Source organism: Macaca nemestrina, chromosome 11 (genome assembly GCF_043159975.1).
Source record: "Macaca nemestrina isolate mMacNem1 chromosome 11, mMacNem.hap1, whole genome shotgun sequence".
Lineage (NCBI taxonomy): Eukaryota > Metazoa > Chordata > Mammalia > Primates > Cercopithecidae > Macaca > Macaca nemestrina.
This window is the reverse complement of record NC_092135.1, coordinates 923,363-943,227: the sequence shown is the minus strand read 5'-3', so window position 1 is coordinate 943,227 and position 19,865 is coordinate 923,363. Positions and strand designations below refer to the sequence as shown.

General features: G+C 39.1%; 1 long non-coding RNA gene and 1 pseudogene across 1 annotated transcript in view; one reads left to right on the top strand and one right to left on the bottom strand.

Moving 5' to 3' along the window:
* LOC139357048 (uncharacterized) overlaps window positions 1–12,011 on the top strand; it is a 30,267-nt gene extending 18,256 nt beyond the window's left edge. Inside the window, exon 3 of the long non-coding RNA XR_011609638.1 lies at window positions 11,782–12,011. This is a non-coding gene — a long non-coding RNA (uncharacterized lncRNA). The remainder of the gene's footprint in view (window positions 1–11,781) is intronic.
* Window positions 7,844–19,757, bottom strand: LOC139357047 (putative inactive fatty acyl-CoA reductase 2-like protein; annotated as a pseudogene).
* Between the last annotated feature and the right edge of the window lie 108 nt (window positions 19,758–19,865).

Below are 19,865 nucleotides of genomic sequence, written 5' to 3'. Positions count from 1 at the left end.
CTAGCAAGGCAGGCCAACATCCAAATTCAGGAAATACAGAGAACGCCACAAAGATACTCCTCGAGAAGAGCAACTCCAAGACAAATAATTGTCAGATTCACCAAAGTTGAAATGAAGGAAAAGTTAAGGGCAGCCAGAGAGAAAGGTCGGGTTACCCACAAAGGGAAGCCCATTAGACTAACAGCAGATCTCTCAGCAGAAACTCTCCAAGCCAGAAGAGAGTAGGGGCCAATATTCAACATTCTTAAAGAAAAGAATTTTCAACCCAGAATTTCATATCCAGCCAAACTAAGTTTCATAAGTGAAGGAGAAATAAAATCCTTTACAGATAAGCAAATGCTTAGAGATTTTGTCACCACCAGGCCTGCCGTACAAGAGATCCTGAAGGAAGCACTAAACATGGAAAGGAACAACAGGTACCAGCCATTCAAAAAACATGTCAAAATGTAAAGTCCATCGATGCTAGGAAGAAACTGCATCAACAAGTGAGCAAAATAACCAGCTAATATCATAATTACAGGACCAAGTTCACACAAAACAATATTAACCTTAAAAGCAAATGGACTAAATGGTCCAATTAAAAGACACAGACTGGCAAATTGGATAAAGAGTCAAGCAAGACGCATCAGTTTGCTATATTCAGGAGACCCATCTCACATGCAGAGACACACATAGGCTCAAAATAAAGGGACGGAGGAAGATCTACCAAGCAAATGGAAAACCAAAAAAAGCAGGGGTTGCAATCCTAGTCTCTGATAAAACAGACTTTAAACCATCAAAGATCAAAAGAGACAAAGAAGGCCATTACATAATGGTAAAGGGATCAATTCATCAGGAAGAGCTAACTATCCTAAATATATATGCACCCAATACAGGAGCACCCAGATTCATAAAGCAAGGCCTTAGAAACTTACAAAGAGACTTAGACTCCCATACAATAATAATGGGAGACTCTAACACCCCACTGTCAGCATTAGACAGATCAACGAGACAGAAAGTTAACAAGGATATCCAGGAATTGAACTCAACTCTGCGCCAAGAGAACCTAACAGACATCTACAGAACTCTCCACCCCAAATCAACAGAATATACATTCTTCTCAGCACCACATCGCACTTATTCTAAAATTGACCACATAGTTGGAAGTAAAGCACTCCTCAGCAAATGTAAAAGAACAGAAATTATAACAAACTGTCTTTCAGACCACAGTGCAATTAAACTAGAACTCAGGACTAAGAAACTCAATCAAAACTGCTCAACTACATGGAAACTGAACAACCTGCTCCTGAATGACTATTGGGTACATAACAAAGTGAAGGCAGAAATAAAGATAATAAAGATGTTCTTTGAAACCAATGAGAACAAAGATACAACATATCAGAATCTCTGGGACACATTTAAAGCAATGTGTAGAGGGAAATTTATAGCACTAAATGCCCACAAGAGAAAGCAGGAAAGATCTAAAATTGACACCCTAACATCACAATTAAAAGAACTAGAGAAGCAACAGCAAATACATTCAAAAGCTAGCAGAAGGCAAGAAATAACTAAGATCAGAGCAGAACTGAAGGAGATAGAGACACAAAAAACCCTCCAAAAAAATCAATGAATCCAGAAGCTGGTTTTTTGAAAAGATCAACAAAATTGATAAACCACTAGCAAGACTAATAAAGAAGAAAAGAGAGAAGAATCAAATAGAGGCAATAAAAAATGATAAAGGGGATATCACCACCAACCCCACAGAAATACAAACTACCATCAGAGAATACTATAAACACCTCTATGCTAATAAACTAGAAAACCTAGAAGAAATGGATAATTTCCTGGACACTTACACTCTCCCAAGACTAAACAAGGAAGAAGTCAAATCCCTGAATAGACCAATAGGAGGCTCTGAAATTGAGACAATAATTAAGAGCTTACCAACCAAAAAAAGTCCAGGACCAGACAGATTCACAGCCTAATTCTACCAGAGGTACAAGGAGGAGTTGGTACCATTCCTTCTGAAACTATTCCAATCAATAGAAAAAGAGGGAATCCTCCCTAACTCATTTTACAAGGCCAACATCGTCCTGATACCAAAGCCTGACAGAGATACAACCAAAAAAGAGGATTTTAGAACAATATCCCTGATGAACATCGATGAAAAAACCCTCAATAAAATACTGGCAAACCAAATCCAGTAGCACATCAAAAAGCTTATCCACTATGATCAAGCGGGCTTCATCCCTGGGATGCAAGTCTGGTTCAACATATGCAAATCAATAAATGTAATCCAGCATATAAACAGAACCAAAGACAAAAACCACATGATTATCTCAATAGATGCAGAAAAGGCCTTTGACAAAATTCAACAGCCCTTCATGCTAAAAACTCTCAATAAATTCGGTATTGATGGAATGTATCTCAAAATAATAAGAGCTATTTATGACAAACCCACAGCCAATATCATACTGAATGGGCAAAAACTGGAAGCATTCCCTTTGAAAACTGGCACAAGACAGGGGTGCCCTCTCTCACCACTCCTATTCAACATAGTGTTGGAAGTTCTGGCTAGGGCAGTCAGGCAAGAGAAAGAAATAAAGGGTATTCAGTTAGGAAAAGAAGAAGTCAAATTGTCCCTGTTTGGAGATGACATGATTGTATATTTAGAAAACCCTATCGTCTCAGCCCAAAATCTCCTTAAGCTGATAAGAAACTTCAGCAAAGTCTCAGGATACAAAATCAATGTGCAAAAATCACAAGCATTCTTATACACCAGTAACAGACAAACAGAGAACCAAATCATGAATGAACTCCCATTCACAATAGCTTCAAAGAGAATAAAATACCTAGGATCCAACTTACAAGGATGTAAACGACTTCTTCAAGAAGAACTACAAACCACTGCTCAGTGAAATAAAAGAGGACACAAACAAATGGAGGAACATACCATGCTCATGGATAGGAAGAATCAATATTGTGAAATGGCCATACTGCCCAAGGTAATTTATAGATTCAATGCCATCCCCATTAAGCTACTAATGAGTTTCTTCACAGAATTGGAAAAAAACTGCTTTAAAGTTCATATGGAACCAAAAAAGACCCCATATTGCCAAGACAATCCTAAGTCAAAAGAACAAAGCTGGAGGCATCACGCTACCTGACTTCAAACTATACTACAAGGCTACAGTAACCAAAACAGCATGGTACTGGTACCAAAGCAGAGATATAGACCAATGGAACAGAACAGAGCCCTCAGAAATAATACCACACATCTATAGCCATCTGATCTTTGACAAACCTGAGAAAAACAAGAAATGGGGAAAGGATTCCCTATTTAATAAATGGTGCTGGGAAAATTGGCTAGCCATAAGTAGAAAGCTGAAACTGGATCCTTTCCTTATATGAAAATTAATTCAAGATGGATTAGAGACTTAAATGTTAGACTTAATACCATAAAAACGCTAGAAGAAAATCTAGTTAATACCATTCAGGATATAGGCATGGGCAAGGACTTCATGTCTAAGACACCAAAAGCAACGGCAACAAAAGCCAAAATTGACAAATGGGATCTGATTAAACTCAAGAGCTTCTACACAGTCAAAGAAACTACCATCAGAGTGAACAGGCAACCTACAGAATGGGAGAAAATTTTTGCAATCTACTCATCTGACAAAGGGCTAATATCCAGAACCTATGAAGAACTCAAGCAAATTTACAAGAAAAAAACAACCGCATCAAAAAGTGGGCGAAGGATATGAACAGACACTTCTCAAAGGAAGACATTTATGCAGCCAACTGACATATGAAAAAATGCTCATCATCACTCGCCATCAGAGAAATGCAAATCAAAACCACAATGAGATACTATCTCACAACAGTTAGAATGGCAATCATTAAAAAATCAGGAAACAACAGGTACTGGAGAGAATGTGGAGAAATAGGAACACTTTTACACTGTTGGTGGGACTGTAAACTAGCTCAACCATTGTGGAAAACAGTGTGGCGATTCCTGAAGGATCTAGAACTAGAAATACTATTCGACCCAGCCATCCCTTTACTGGGAATATACCCAAAGGATTATAAGTCATGCTGCTATAAAGACACATGCACATGTATGTTTATTGCGGCACTATTCACAATAGCAAAGACTTGGAATCAACCCAAATGTCCATCAGTGACAGACTGGATTAAGAAAATGTGGCACATAGACACCATGGAATACTATGCAGCCATAAAAAAGGATGAGTTCGTGTCCTTTGTGGGGACATGGATGCAGCTGGAAACCATCATTCTCAGCAAACTATTGCAAGAACAGAAAACCAAATACCGCATGTTCTCACTCATAGGTGGGAATTGAATAATGACATCACTTGGACACAGGAAGGGTAGCATCACACACCAGGTCCTATTGTGGGGAGGCGGGAGGGGGGAGGGATAGCATTAGGAGATATACCTAATGTAAATGACGAATTAATGGGTGCAGCACACCAACATGGCACATGTATACATATGTAACAAACCTGCACATTGTGCACATGTACCCTAGAATTTAAAGTATAATAATAATAAAAAAAAAGGATGAGTTCATGTCCTTTGTAGGGACATGGATGCAGCTGGCAACCATCATTCTCAGCAAACTATCGCAAGAACAGAAAACCAAATACCACATGTTCTCACTCATAGGTGGGAATTGAACAATGAGATCACTTGGACACAGGAAGGGGAGCATCACACACTGGGTCCTATTGTGGGGAGGGGGTAGGGGATAGGGATAGCATTAGGAGATATACCTAATGTAAATGACGAGTTAATGTGTGCAGCACACCAACATGGCACATGTGTACACATGTAAGAAACCTGCACGTTGTGCACATGTACCCTAGAACTTAAAGTATAATAAATAAATATATATATATATATATATATTCTTAGGTTTAGAGAGAAAAAAGCTTATTAACTATTAATTAAATCATATAAGTAAATGTATTCAAATCCTCTATTCATAATTATTATTATTTAATTGATCTGAGAAAAAATTGACTAGTATATGAAAATCACTAAATTTTTTTGTTATTTTCTTACAGTTCTAAGTTTTTGCTTTATATATTTTCAATCTGTATTAGACCATCATATTCTTATTGGGAAAGATGTCTTTTCTCAATGATTCTTTATATTGTATCAGATTCCTATGGTCTTAATTAATATTTTTCACTTAAAAAAAAAAAAATCACAAGATTATGCAAATGAATCTTCATATTCATTACCTCAATGAAATATAATACTAGTTTCAATGTCTTTTTTTCCAAAAGCCTAATTTTCAAGTGAAAGCTTTAGATCTTTGAAAGTAATAGAATTAAAGATAAAGATGGAAAGATAAATAATTCATTTCAGCAGTTTTCTGAGAAATACCACATTTTCCAAAATATATATATTTTATAAGAAATGGTTTCTCTTTAGGCTATTAGAATATCAATCTTCTACAATAGGCCAATTTTCAAAGCACTAGGCCTACGTTCACTTAATCAGTCTCATGAAGCAAAACCTGAATTAAGATATTCCATTTAATTTAGTCCACATATTTATCAAGCAAAGACACTATCAAACAAATACTCTTTCTTGCCGAAGTTGTTGGGATTTCCACGGTGCTTAATGTGTATTTTTTTAAATTGTGAGATCAAACAACACACATCTTGAGCCATTGTATATGTTACCTGGGTAAAAAAACTAAATCTTTTCAAATATCTAATGGAATCCCAGGCATAGTGATTTATTAAAATATTAAATTATATATTTGAGAGAAAATTAATCACTAATAATGAAATGAGTTGATTTTCTAAGAAAAGCAAGTATGTAATTAAGGAATCATTAGCAGACTCAAAACCATTACAACATTTAAAAGCAATCAACATTACAATTCTTAGGGTGTGTTTTAAATTCCTCATAACCTAAACATATACATTCATTAATTATTCACTTGCCATGATCAACAATGAAAGATGAGTTAGAAAAACCAGAGGCTTTAATTCAAAAATGACAATCTTTGGTACTGCAGCAAGGAAATAACTAGCTGGTGAAATTAATGACTCCATCTGGCTTTATCTCGGCAATGTTCTGATATACATGCAATGAACAACTTCACATTGTTTGATGTTGTTAATTCTTTACAGCCATCTCTATGGCTGGTCATAATACATAAGGTCAATCAGAAATGATCATATTATGAAACGTAAATCACTTCACATGCCTTATCTGGAAAATGTGCTTGTACTTACTTGCACCATCTCAAGTTCCAAGAGCCAAAAATATATACATGCTCATGAAGGAGAATTTCCTTTCTGATTTTAGAACAGTCTGAAAATGGGGTGAAAAAATGAAAAAGAAGGGGGAGCTTACAAATAACAAAAATGTATATCCCAAATGAAAATTAGAATTTCTATGAAACTAGTAGCAGTAACAATAGTAGACAAAAGAATGTAGATGTTAAGAAGATGTCTACAAGGGAAGCACAAGACTCCAAAGGCTCTTGCTACTAAAACATAGACTGAAGGTTTACCACCTGTAATATTCTGCTGCCAAGTACATCTATGCCACTCGTACTGTCTAAAATGAGGATATGTATTAAGAAATCACCAAAAAGGACTGCATAGCAGAAACTTTTCTGATATCAAGGGATCAACCTAACTACAATTATATACAGGTGCCAATTTCCTCTGGAGTAAACTAGCACACTGGGCCTCATGTACCAGTTAGATAATCCAAACCAGCCCTTATTGCATAACTTATCTAAAATATTGGACTCTATATTTTGGCTCTGCAGAACTGAGAGAAGAAATGTATAAATAGGATAGTGATATTGCCTTTGTCTATGGGAATTCTTGAGTCTAATAAAAAAAAGTCTGGGAAAAATCTAACTCCATGATTACACTTGGGCACATAGGTGATTAATATGAATGAAGTAACAACCATAAATATAATCATAACCACAAGAACAACAGTAATTCAAATTTTCTCACTTCACAGATGTTCTTAGAATGCTTTATTGGTATCTTGCAGGTGCTGTCCCCAAGCCTCAGGTGTCATTCCATAATCTCAGTTGATGCAAAGGCAAACACCACACTCTCCTCTGTTCAATGTCTGCCATCCCTGTCTTTTTGGCCTCTGACTCTTCCCTATACTACTACCTGTGCACTTGAGATCTTCACTGACATAGCTGGGCTCTGTATTTATTGATAAGAATATCTCCTTTCTCTTAGACTAGGCATGACCAAAAGGTTAATCTGGGTTCAAAGATCAATGACAATGACCACTCAGTTTTCATTCAAGATCAATTTTATTGGCCGGGTGCGGTGGCTCAAGCCTGTAATCCCAGCACTTTGGGAGGCCGAGGCGGGCGGATCACGAGGTCAGGAGATCGAGACCATCCTGGCTAACCCGGTGAAACCCCGTCTCTACTAAAAAATACAAAAAACTAGCCGGGCAAGGTGGGCGCTTGTAGTCCCAGCTACTCAGGAGGCTGAGGCGGGAGAATGGCGTAAACCTGGGAGGCGGAGCTTGCAGTGAGCTGAGATCCGGCCACTGCACTCCAGCCTGGGCGACAGAGCCAGACTCCGTCTCAAAAAAAAAAAAAAAAAAAAAAAAAAGATCGATTTTATTTATTGTACAAACAAACATGGGTTACATTCCAGACAAACAGATATAAGTGAGTAGACTTATGCCCTGGTGCCTCCTTGGCTCTTCACAGGATGCAAAACAAATCCTGCCAGCAGGAAGTGGCAGTTTGCAGAGGTGGCAGGTGGCAGAGGTGGCTGGTTGTTCTTTGAGCTGGCTTGGACTTGTCTGGCATGCACAGGCCCTGGCACAGCAAAACATTCAGGGAGTAAGAGTGTTGCACAAAAGATTTTACCAACTTTGTCACATTAAGCAGCATTCAAGGATTTGCTGACCACCACTTAAGCAAATTTTGTGTTATGCCATAGCAGTGAACTTACTTGTTCTATTTCTAAACAAAACATTGGGTTCACACACAGGCCTGGACAAAGCTTCCCACTTCTGGACTATTTACTGATCTTCTTATTCTCAAAGAAAGCAAGATGAATGATGCGCCATACCATGGCTATGGCGTGTGACTCTTCTAGACCTGGATAGTTAGTGTCCCAATATTTAACTGATTTTGAGGGGGAGTGAAAATATGCCATCAGTTCTTCCTTCTATCATCCCCATCACTACCATACACATAATGACATAATCATGTCACAGTATGTCCTCAGAATCACTATTTCTAGCTGAGTGTATACTAAGGCTTTATATCTAGGTCAGTTCATTGTACCTCTGTCTCCTCTACACCCTCCTTCACCATGCCTACCTTGAGGAATTCAGCAAGTGATCATTCACACAAGCTAAAGGATTTTAGCTTTCTCTGCCATAAAGATTATTGCTAAAATACATACCATACAACAAACCAACCCATTTCCCACAAATCTTATTGTCTGACTTCTCGCAGAATACATAATGACTTTTATTGTGTCTCTTCCTTCCGTGTTTCTCTTTCCTAACTGAACTTTGTTCTTTATCCAGGCCTTCTTCCAATCCTGACACATTTTAAAACCTTTAGCATTTCTGCCTATAATATTTGGGTGTTCTTCTTTTCCTATCTTTACTTAATAAGTCCCACACAAATATTTTCCCCATAATCACAATGTTTTCTTTTCCCTTTGCTCAAGAACTGAGTTATGAGCTCCAAATGAGGTCTGAAAAGATTTGGATAAACTCTACATTGGCTAAGTTTTAGTCATTTGCACTGCTAATAAAGATGACAATTCAACATGCTGAAGACAACTTCCTCCCCCATAAAGGGGCTAACACAGAGGGCAATACTGTTCATGCTTCTGATTCTTGATCACAAGAATTGCTTTAGGCAATTACAATAATGTCTCCTCTGACACATATTATTATTCAAGTGAGACAGAGAAAGAATATGTCCTATGTCACACAGCCAGGTGGTGACAGCTGACGTAGCATCAGCACACTGTGTTCCCTCTAATTTCTTCATTCATCTCTAGGTGGCAGTAAATCTGGTCCTGAATACTGACTTTGACACTCTGCTTTCTCCATATCCTTCCTGTCACTTCCTTTGAGACTACTTCAGATTCTTCCCTTAGCTTCTATTTCTCCATTTGTAAAATTGGGTTGATGAGGATATCTTCCTTCAGTAGCTTTGACAATAAAAATGGGATCATCACGCATCCTCCTTAGCCCCATGAGTAAGCTCCCAGTAAGTGAGGTTGCCATCATTATTGTATATTTAAGATGATCTACCTATTTGAAAAACCCTAGTCACAGAGCCTCAGTTGCTTTTCTTTTTGGGTGAATGATCACTTGCTGAATTCATCAAGCAAGCTCTTTAACATTTACCTTCTTTTATTATGCTGGAGCATTTCTAATGTAGGAGGCTTTTGTGGCTTCTCACTATGACTGCTTTGTTTGTTCAAAACTTATACAGGCTGAGTATCCTTTATCTGAAATGCTTGGGTCAGAAGTGTTTTGGGTTTCAACTGTTTTCAGATTTTGGAATATTTGCTTATATGTAATGAGATATCTTGGGAATGGGACCCACGTCTAAACACAAAATTCATTTACGTTTCATACACACTTAGCCATATACATATAACCTGAAGGTAATCTTTAAACAATATTTTAAATACTTTTATGCATGAAACTAAGTTTTGAATGTGTTTTGACTGTGACCCATCACATGAGATAAGATGTGTGGAATTTTCCACTTGTGGCGTCATGTCAGCACTCAGAACATTTTGGATTTTGGAGAATTTCAGATTTTGGATTTTCAGAGTAGGTGTGTTCAATTTGTATATATGGGTCAGATTCAGTCGTCTCCTTTAATCCTTGGCTGAAGGAAGCACTAAAGACTTTGGGGCCTCAATCTCCCATATGCAGTGACACTCTCAAAGCCATTGACTCAGCTTCTCACCTGAGTTTCCTTCCAGTGAGCCACAGATAGAAGTCATAGATGATGGCAGGGGCCTGGTGGCTGATGGCATTCCAGTACTGGGTTGTGAAGTTGCTGGTGGTGAAATCAGCATATGGCCTCCTAAAAGCTCTCTCAAATGGAATTGGAATTTCAAAGGTTGGCAAGACCTGGAATCCTGGGAAAAAAAAGAGAGAGTGTGCTAGAGGAGAATAGGAGAATATAAACCATCATAGTGGAAGGTATTTGTAATGGGTCACAGCAATAAAGACAAAGGATTTGCTGTGTAGAGTCAAGAATCAATTTCTGAGAACAATATAAAGATTTTTATGCTAAGCAAGTGGTTATCTGCAAAATGAAACAATGTGAATGGGTTAAGAATTGGATCCTTTATTTGAAACATCTACTCTAAAACAAATTCCTGGGGAAACGCATGTAGTCAATATAAGGGGGTACTGTTCAGAAAAAACATAAATCTGCATTTAATTCTAAGGTTATCTAGTCTATTCTGAAAGCCCCAAGGCAGAGGCTAGAAACTTTATTTCCCTGGTTGGACCATTACTTTCAGAACCATTTAGAAAGTTTCTTAACATTTTATTTCAATCTTTATTAAAAGTTTAACTAAAAAATTCTAAAGGCAATATTTTCTTGTGTTAGTTTACTTTCAATATTTCTCTGGGAATATGTCAGACTCAGTTGTCCACTCTGCTATCCAGGGTTTTATTCATAATAGTGTTTTTCTTTTTATAGAGTAAGCTTAATTAAGAACTTTTTACATACATTTGTGAATTCAGTAGTTCTTTCGAAAAGATACTCATTTGAATTCAGTTTTATTTAAGGTATGTAGGTTTTTGCAAAGCATATGCCTAAGCTCATTATTTAATTATGATGTCAGTTATTACAGTAATATGATTATTGCCCTACTTTAAAAATGCCAGCTAAAAATCTATCTGAAAAATGTAGCTCCTCTTCAGAGAAGATTCTCAAGAATCATCTGGTCCATAGGGATTTATACTTTAAAAAGATGGTGGTAAATTAAAAAGTTATGTACAGGTTGATAGCATAAGAGATTCTGATCTCCACACTGACATTCTGATCTATATATCCATATACTTGTTCAAAATTTCCAACTGGAGGTGTAATAGACATTCACATTTAACAGCTCTAAAATGGGCCTCCTGATATACCCACTACTAATGACCCCCTTCCCAATGCGTACACAAACTTGCTGTTTCACCAATCTTCTACCTCTGACCAAATGGTAATTCAATTTGTTTAGTTCAGCCAAAATCTTTGGGGTTATCCTTGATTCTTCTCTTTAACAACACACACACAATTGAACAAAATCTATCAGCTCTCTGTTTGAAAAATACCCAGAATCATAATTTCCACCTGCTATCTCTCTGATCAAAACCACTACTGTAGCCTGGAATGTTGCAATACTGTCTGAAGTGGTCTCTGCCACTACCCCTGTATCCCCAGTAGGACCTCCATGTAGCCGCCAGAGTGATTCTTCTAAAATGTAACTCAGGGTATATTACAGGAACTTCTCCATTCAGAGCGCTTCAATGGAATCTCTTCTCATTTAGAGGCAAAGCCATGGTCTGCAAGGCCTTGCACTCTCTGCATCCTCTCTCTCTGCCCACCACTCTGACTTCATCTCTTACCGCTCTCCCTCTCAGTGCTTCTACTGCAGCCATACTGGCCTCCTTGCTGTCCTTGAATATGATTAAAGAACTTTAGCACTTACTGTTTCTTCAACTTGGAGTATTTCATCCACATGTCCTTCTGATTTGCCCTCTCATTTATTTCAGGTCTCTACTAAGAAGACACCTTATCGGAGAGACTTTCTTTGGCCATCACATATCAAATAGCAGCCTTCCCACAACACTATTTACTTCTTTAATTTCCTTTATTTTTCTGCACTCAACCATATCTGATGTATATTTCTCCTAACATTTAAATACCAGAACGAAATTTTGTGTGCATTGTTTGAACTTATACAGTACCTTAAAGAGTGGCTGACTCAGTGACTAATAAACATTTTTTGACCAAATGAATGAATAAATATCTCAGCAACATACAATTACTTTCCTTTTCCTAAATCTGTGTCAATCCTTCCTTTAGTCATTTCAAATATATTTATTTAGCATTTAACACTTGCCAGGCACTGTGGTAGATGCTGAGGTAAAAAAAATTACATATGACATATTCCTTGTCTTTAAAGAATTGGCAATCTGGTGGGAGATGTGGACAATTCATGATTACAATACTTTGCCTGAGTGTTCTACTAGAGGCCAGTACAATAAGCTCTGGAGGAATACAAAAGAAGCATCTAGCTCTGTCTGGGTGCCAGGAAGGGGAGGGGTGGGGCTGGGTTAGGAAGGCTTTCTGAGAAAGCTGTCCATATGGTGATCGCAGGCGTTTACTAAAATGTTCACTGTTCTAACCACTGTACGAAGCACTTTATCTCCCTACATTCTCCAAAGAGCTCCCTAGAATAGAATAATTATTATTCTCATTCACAGATTAAAAAAATTGATATACAGGGAGAAACTGAGAGACTTTTTCAAACTGATACAACTAATAAGCAGTGGAGTCTACTGAATGGTGGGACGCATCCCAGCATATAACAGCTATGTGAGCACGGATTTCTGTTTAGTGATACATCCTCAGCACCAAGAATAATGCCTATTTAATGAATACAGGAGTGAGTGAATGAGCTAGGATTTGAATCCAAGTCTATCAGATCCCAAAGCCCAAGACTTTTAACCATGAAGCTACCGTCTTTCTGATGTGAGGGACAAGTAGAAACTCATGCACATGTAGAAAATGTGATTTGGCAATTGAAAACTGCACTCTACATCCTCATAGGTCAAAGAAGAAATTCAAATGAAAACTGTTTAAGGATTAGAGAGTAATGATAACATAAACATTATACAACAAAATGTGTGGGATACAGCCAAAGTGGCATTTGAGGGAAATACAAGCCATGAATGCATGTATTAGACAAGCCGAATATTTGTGGGCTATATTTCTAAGTTAAAGAGAAGAAAAACATAATCAAAGAAAACAGGAGGAAGGGGAAAAAAGAGATAAGGCAATACATCTTTGCAACAGAAAACACAGCAGCATAATAAAGAGTCAATAGGCTGGGCTCAGTGGCTCACGCCTGTAATCTCAGCACTTTTGGAGACCGAGGTGGGTGGATCACCTGAGGTCGGGAGATCGAGACCAGCCTGACCAACATGGAGAAACCCCATCTCTACTAAAAACACAAAATTAGCCAGGCGTGGTGGCGCATGTCTGTAATCCCAGCTACTCAGGAGGTTGAGGCAGGCGAACTGCTTGAACCCAGGAGGCAAGGTTGTGGTGAGCCAAGATCATGCCATTGTACTCCAACCTGGGCAACAAGAGCGAGACTCTATCAAAAAAGAAAAGAAAGAGAAGAAAAGAGAAGAGAAGAGAAAAAAAGTCAATAAAGCCAGAAGAAGTTGGTCCTTTGAAAAAAAGAAATAAAGTAGACCCTTTAGAGACTAGCTAAGAAAAGATAAGACGCCGGGCGCGGTGGCTCAAGCCTGTAATCCCAGCACTTTGGGAGGCCGAGACGGGCGGATCACGAGGTCAGGAGATCGAGACCATCCTGGCTAACACGGTGAAACCCCCTCTCTACTAAAAAATACAAAAAAGTAGCCGGGTGAGGTGGCGGGCGCCTGTAGTCCCAGCTACTCGGGAGGCTGAGGCAGGAGAATGGCGTAAACCTGGGAGGCGGAGCTTGCAGTGAGCTGAGATCCGGCCACTGCACCCCAGCCTGGGCGGCAGAGCAAGACTCCGTCTCAAAAAAAAAAAAGAAAAGATAAGACACACAAATATTATGAATTAAAACAGAAGCATAATTACAGATACAGTTTAGGACAAAAATATTAATATAATATGAAAACAACGTAAATACATTTTAAAACAGATAAAATCTTAGAAAAAGAGACAAATATAACTAAAACTGATTCCAGCAGAAAATGAAGCCTGCAAAATTCTTTAACTATTAAAGACACTGAAGCAATAAAAAATGTTCTCACAAAAAATTATAAATCCAGATAATTTAAAGGTGCTTTTCCCAAGTTTTGGAGGAACAGATTACTCCACTATTACACTTTCACTCCACTAAGCACTTTCAGAGAATAGAAAAAACAAGGGAACTATATGATTAGCAAATTGAATTAAACAAAATATAAAAAAAGATAACACGGCATGACCAAGTTGGGTTTATCCTAAAAATGGCAGGAGAGTTTAATATTTGAAGTCTTCTGCTTAAAATTAGCAGCAAGACAACAATATGCACTATTGCCATTTGTATTCACCATTATAGTAGAAGTTCAACAAGAAGGCTGGGCGTGGTGGCTCACGCCTGTAATCCCAGCACTTTGAGAAGCCAAGGCAGGCGGATCATGAGATCAGGAGATCGAGACCATCCTGGCTAACACGGTGAAACCCTGTCTCTACTAAAAATACAAAAAATTAGCCAGGTGTGGTGGTGGACGCCTGTAGTCCCAGCTACTCAGGAGGCTGAGGCAGGAGAATGGTGTGAATGAACCCAGGAGGCAGAGCTTGCATTGAGCCGAGATGGCGCCATCAACAAGAAAAATAAAGACCTAAGGCTTGAAAAAATGGGGATAATACTGGTATTTTTGCAGATTAAGTAACTGTCTACATAGGAAATCAAGAGGAAATTTTATACAATTTCTAGCAATAAGTTTAGCAAGATAGCTGAATATAAGGTCAATATACAAAAATCAATTGTATTTGACATCATCCACAAACAATTAAAAAATATATTTTTACAAAAGACATTTAAATTAGTAAAAAAAAAAAAAAAAAAAGCATCAATTACCTAGGCCCTAGGTATAAATCTGATAAAAGATGCTTAAGACCTATATGCAGGAGATTAAAAACTCTTCTTAAGGGACACTAAAGGAGACAATTCTATGGAGAGATAGCCCATGTTCACCCACCCAGCTATCACTCCTTGTAATATCACCTGAGACTATATATGCTCAACCTCCTGTTAACATGGCTATTGCTCCTAGTAGGAAGCATTTTTATCCCTCCTAAGAGTCCCCGATAGGAAACACAAATGAGTTTAATTTGAATGCAACATCAAATTAATTAGTAATAGCTTCCAGAAATGCTGTGTTAGAAGGGAATCCAGAACAGAGCCTTGGCACAGGGATAACCAATGTCATATCAGCCTACAATGTTTGCTATAGGTGTAAGAAAGGTAGAGGAAACATGCATGCCAAGTATTTTTCATTCCTGGAAAAGCATTTTTCAATTCAAAGCCACAATATATAAATGAGCCACAGTGTCCAGCTGTCCTGCAATAGAACTCTCAGTGTGGTACCATGGCTTCCCATTGGAGTATGAAGAGCTAGTGTCATCTATGTAACAGGGACAGAAGGGGTGTGTTCACAGGTACTAAGAAATCCTACAGAATAGCAAAATTCCCTATTTTTATCTTCTACCATCATTAGATGTTTAAGTTGTACTCAAATTGATTTCCATGGTTTTTGTACATTGAACAGATTAAATCCCTTACCTTCAGACAAATCAATCATTTGTATAGTACAGGGTTTCTCAAAGAGCATTTCCCCAAGTATCAAGAATCATCTAGATGCTTATTAAAAATATTGTTTCCTCAGCATCACCCAAGACCTTGGTCCCAGGGTCTAAGGAATCTGGATGTTGTTTTATTCTCCCATAGTGATTCCTATTCACTTTTACAAATCACTAGTAGAGTAGTTAATGCACACCCAAGAGAGGCAAGTTGCATAAATTAATGATCAATATTACAGATGCAATCAGGAAGGAATAAGATCACTCGACTTTTCTAAATCTCATTGGTCACTGATCACGTCACATTCTCAGTGATGTATCAAGAAGGGAAGGGGTGTGTATAGGACCCACTGCCCCAGCAGGGAGGAGTATTTCAGCATTTTATCACTGAGATTCTTTATAACTGCCAACTTTTGCTTTATTTCATCACTGTTTTTTAAAATCTTTATAGCCAATGGACCCCCTACTGCTTACAATCATGTATGTGTTCCCAATGACTCCTTTCCTTGGTAACCACAGTACCTTCTAGTTAATTACCACAGATTTACAATTTCTCATTATTTTGTCTCTTTATTTACTTTCTTTCTCCCCATGTAGGCTCTAAGCTCCATGACACACTTTGTCTATTTTTTCTCTGTCAGACACTAGTAATTATGCAGATACATGGCTAAAGTACTTACCCATTTTGCCCCAATTGCAGGGACTGAGGTTACCAGATGTACAGTGGTAGACTAACATTGACTTAGGTCTGGAAAATGAAATAAAAATTAAATAAATACAACAGAATGGAAAACTAATGAAAGAAAAATAAGGGAGACAGAGTTGTTTCCATAATTCATCTGATTAAGGCAACCTATGCAAGAAGGCTTCCGTATTTTTTTCTTTCTTTGGGTTAATAAGCAAACTGGAAGAAGACTAGCAAAAGGCTGTATGTGGGGGGGTGCGTGTGTGTGTGAAAGACATGTGTTAAATAGGAGTGACATATTATGAAGCACATATGTGTGAGTTCACATAAGAAAAATTTAATTCTGTTTACCACTTACTAACGCAGCCAAATGTATGAACAACCTGTTTTGTTTTTTTTTTTTCCTTTGTACTAGGAAACTTCCCCACACATAGTGATTGAACACTTTTGGCATTAACCAGAGTTCAATTTAAAAAAATATTCTCTCATTTCATCCAGTTCTATCTCCTTTGCCCTAAAAAAGAAAGCTGAATGTTAAACTACCAATAGAAAGAAAAGCCTTTTGGTTATCAAGAATTTTATGGTTAAGTGATTTAAATGTTTTATTACTTTGTGAGTAGCCAAGTACTAAACTGTATTTTGAAAACAACTCAACATATATATGATGGCATATTAGGAACTCTATAAAATATTGAAATGAACACCCTCTCACATTTGGGGTCTTATACAATGAAATGCCTATATTTGGAAAATGTGCCTAATAGATGAACCCTCCCTCTTATGAAATCTTTGAAAGCCCACTTGAGCATCCACACCTGTGAACTGCAGCACACCATCCTACAGCTAGCGGGAGATTGATGGCTGTATCAACCGGAATTGGAATTTAGTCTGCCACAGCCATTGGGGTAGTTTTTATGGCCAGAAGAAACCCTTTCCCAGCCTGCACAGGAAAAAGAACATAAAATGTGAAACCGGGTCTTAAGTAACAGCTGGGGCTAAAGTATGTATCATCAAACTGATTATACTATTGCAATAAGTGAAGACAGGTAACATCGATCCATCGCTTACCAGGTTCCTACACAAAGTCTGACTTCATCAGCCTATCCTAGCTTCTCAGCCAAGGTCACCTTCAGCATTTTCTTGAACTACTAGTGTTCCTCACGTTCCTTTAGGGAATAAAATTCCTCATATTTGTGAGAGGTTAATAAACTTAGTTAATTACCAAACACCAAGAATACACCTTCACATTTTAAAAAGTAATTAACAAGACACGTTAAGAATTAAGGTTACACAAATTTCCCATTAATGTTTACCATTTCCTTGATGATTTTGTTTTCTGCTAGGGTTTATGAACCCACAAGCAATAGTAGGCACTAAAAGTTTAAGAAATTTTATTTGAAAAAAATTAATTGGTGAAATTCCACAATTAATAAGACAAAAACTTTTTTGGCTTAGAAAAATGGCCTTATTATTTACTTTTTATTCAGAATCTCAGTTCACCTCACAGATCACTGATGTTATATAGATACAGGAGTTGGGAATTATTTACGTTAATAATTTGTTGAGTTTATGAAGTTGATTCTTTCTGCTTTGCATGTTTCCCACTTTGATTTGAAATGATTAGCACTTTCTTACCTTACTCAATTCTCTTTTCTTATAACTAGCTCCCCTTCTTTTGGACATAAGAAACCAATTTAGAACATTTTTAAAAATGTAAATAAATATGCATCTTTGCATATAATGAAAACCGCTTTGGGATCATGTTAAAATAATGATGTTCTAAGTCACCAAACATTCACCCCAACTGAACTTTTTTAGGAGAAAGAGTTGAAGGCAGGTGGGAAACAGAAAGAAAGGGGCTGCTGGAAAAATCTGAAATTCGAAGGAAGGTCTTTGTCACTATCATAATTCATTGTTTTATATTTGTATTTTAATTCATGTTGAATCTAGCTCTGGGAGGAATAGAGACAGAGTCTGAAGCGCAGTTCGAATCCCTAATAAGATTTAAACTCATTTAGATCACTGATTTCCTACTCACTGTACAAAAAAGTAAAGTGGCGTTTAGGCCCTAAATGCCTCAGTGTGAGCTGTGAACCCCACAGCTCTACCGGATCCATCTGGACTTCAGGGAGATGCGCACTGAGGGCTGTTTACCTAGAGGAGCCACGTTTCTCCTTGTAAGACATTATTGAAAAGGCGTTGCTGGCACATGTGTACCCATGTAACAAACCTGCACGTTGTGCACATGTACCCTAGAACTTAAAGTATAGTAATCATAATAAAAGAAAAGGCCTTGCCTATATTCACTGATGTTTGTATTTGAAAAATTTGCTCCAGTATTGGTAGTTCTCTTTCTTGTATTCATTAAGAATTTTTGATGTATACCTGCTTTCTATACACACACGTAAACTCGTATGTGTTTTATAATAATGAATTTAATAATCTTTGAAGATACTATTTTTACTGCCTCCTCAATTCACTGCACTAATTCATGCAATTATAAACTGCAGAAAGGAGGAAATACCTCCATCTTGCGATAAACAAAGCAAAATCCTTGGCAGAACCATGCCCCCCTGCCCGCGCCCCGACCAGCCCACCAGGGCAGCCACTCACCAGTGTCCGTCTTCTCAGCTCCCGGCCATGTGGCCAAGTGAATCCATCCTGCAGTCCGTCTCCACTTTCGCCAGCCCGTACCGTGAGCACCGCCTGCAGGAGGGCTGACCCCGCGCAAGGGGCACCCACCACTACCTCAACACGTGGCGTGCGGGACTTCATTCGGTCCACAGGGCTGGACGGCCTGGGGCCGAGGACACCCCGAAGCCCCCGCGACCCCGCCGTCTGCGTCCTGCTACCCAAACACTGCACGCAGCTGCCCTATGGCGCCCCGGTGAATGGCCTGGTGTGGGTCCCAGCTGCTGCGACCGGAGCTGGACCCGCCGCGGATGGCCCGCCGGTTTCTTTTCTTTTCTTTTTGATGGAACCTTGCTCTGTGGCCCAGGCTGGAGTGCAGTGGCGTGATCTCCACTCACTGCAAGCTCCGCCTCCTGGGTTCACGCCATTCTCCTGCCTCAGCCTCCCGAGTAGCTGGGACTACAGGCGCCGCCACCACGCCCGGCTTGTGTGTGTGTGTGTGTGTGTTTACGGTGTGTGTGTGTTTACGGTGTGTGCGTGTTTTTTTTTTTTTTTTTACGGTTTCACCGCGTTAGCCAGGATGGTCTCGATCTCCCGACGGTTTCACCGCGTTAGCCAGGATGGTCTCGATCTCCCGACCCCGTGATCCGCCCGCCTCGGCCTCCCAAAGTGCTAGGATTACAGGCCTGAGCCACCGCGCCCGGCCTGCTAAACCGCTTTCTACTGGCGCTGCCGAGCCGCCTGGTCAAGGCCCAGCTCCCTGAAGCGGACAGCGGCGGCCAGGGCAGCGCACCCAGGTTCACCCATGGACCTCGCGGCCTCAAATACGAGGGCGCCCCGGGCTGGTGGCTTCATGCATGCGAAGTCCCGGGTCCCCCCCGCCGCCCCCGACACCCGCCCCTCAGCCCCTACTGGCCTGCGCCCCTCCTGCCCACTGCCCTAACGTGGCGCTGGCTTAGGACACCCAACCCG